We start from the raw sequence: 1863 nt of genomic DNA on the forward strand, positions 1-1863 counted from the left end.
TATACACTACTATATTACTAAACTTTTAACTAGTTGTCTAAGCAAAATGTTCATTTTCATTTAGTTTATCTTCATGTACTAAAATAACTAAAAGCTAAAAAAGAAATACAAATTTATAAAAACGATACATACAAAAAACCTGACAAAACACAACACAATTACTAAAACTTTAACGAAACTTAAAATGAAAATTAAAAATACAAAAACAGAACCTAATTCAAATGATAAAAAAAAACTATCTAGTATTTATCTCAAAAGATACTAAAATAACAATGCTACTGTCATAAAACAAACTCAAAACACCTTTGAGGAAAAAAGTGCATACAAAGCAAATTATCAATACACAGTTAATGCTGTAACAAACTTGTAATGCACACTTTTATTCATTAATACAAGTATAAACTAACATAATTATAGTATTTATACTACTATTAGCACTTGTTAGAATAATGCTGGTGTATTAATAATGACACAAGATGATAGATACAAGTCAGGGATTTTAATATGACAATTTCATGATTTTTCATAAACAAATTATCAGAGCTGTGCCATTCATATTCTATCAGTCTAGAAGTAATAATACTAAACTACCGGCTCTACACTGTCACATTGGTGTCCATTTTGGTGCCCAATGAATTTTAGGAGAAACAAAGTTGATACCTGAAATGAAACGTCTATTAAAGAGCAATAAATAACGTCTGGCAATCTGAGCAATGAACGTTTCCTTTGGGAAATTATCCAGAGCATACAATGTCTCATACTGCCTAAATTTATAAGCGAGATGAATACAAAACTAAACCAATGATTTCCTCAGAGAACTGGTTTACAAACGAAGAAAGAAAGTCGTACTGACAGAGACAAATGTAACAGACTGTTTGCTTTCTCACTGTTTAAGTAGACGTGCCGTTGCGGTCGGGCAGCGAGGGGAAACTTCAGAAAATATAGAGCTGCGCAGGCTTTGCCAGGCATTTCAGTTCTGTGTGGAAGTACAGGGGGCCTTTATGTCCCACCGCAGGCCATGATGGGCACACAAACAGTGTGTGTGTGTGTGTGTGTGTGTGTGGAGGTGATAAAACATTAAGATATTTTCCTCTTTACATGCAGCAGTAGTTGCCAATGGGTAAGCCATGCTCTGATGAGCCCCTGTGTGTGTGTGTGTGTGTGTGTGTGTGTGTGTGTGTGTTCAGGTGATTCCTGTCGTTCTGTGCAAAGTTCAAGGCAGAGTTTCTGGAGCGGGCCGCTGGCTGCCACGTAATTAAAGACTGATCTTTTGCACCGACACAGGCTGCACACGTGGGTTCGGATGTGTGTGCGCAGATCGCAGGCAAGCGAGCTCTCAGCAGTTTTTCTCCCACATATCCCAGCGCTTTGAGAAAGGGATCGTTTGATTGTGTGTTTAGTGTGTTGGTGTGTGTCTCACCGCTGTGGCTCCGTGAACAGACTCCCCTGTTTCTCTGTGGAATTTGCAACACGTAGCTCTAAGCAAACTTACATAACAAACGATGCGTGACATTTTGTTCGAGTTCACGTTGTGTTCTGTTTCAGTTTGTGACTTCGCTTGCTTGTGTGTTGTTGAGAAGAAAAAAAAGAGGCCAGTTTGTACATAAACGCATTACATAATACGAGATAAGAACAGTGTTTGACTCAAATTTAAAAGTGAAAAAATGTAAATGATATTTTGGATAAAGAAAACAAAGCTGATTTTGAGATAGGTTTTTCGTTGTTTTACAGTGTTTTATTTTATTTTTATTTGTGTGTGTGTGTCTGTGTGTGTGTGTGTCTGTGTGTGTGTGTGTCTGTGTCCGTGTCTGTGTCCGTGTCCGTGTCCGTGTCCGTGTCCGTGTCCGTGTCCGTGTGTGTGTG

The 1863-nt window shown here is 37.9% G+C and overlaps 1 protein-coding gene across 1 annotated transcript in view; it reads left to right on the forward strand.

Annotated features, from left to right (window-relative positions):
- LOC107678424 (bone morphogenetic protein 1-like) overlaps window positions 1-1863 on the forward strand; it is a 94589-nt gene that overhangs the window by 37156 nt on the left and 55570 nt on the right. The gene's annotated exons all lie outside the window — the stretch shown is intronic.

Source organism: Sinocyclocheilus anshuiensis, unplaced genomic scaffold, assembly GCF_001515605.1.
Source record: "Sinocyclocheilus anshuiensis isolate Anshui unplaced genomic scaffold, SAMN03320099.WGS_v1.1 scaffold112, whole genome shotgun sequence".
Classification (NCBI taxonomy): domain Eukaryota; kingdom Metazoa; phylum Chordata; class Actinopteri; order Cypriniformes; family Cyprinidae; genus Sinocyclocheilus; species Sinocyclocheilus anshuiensis.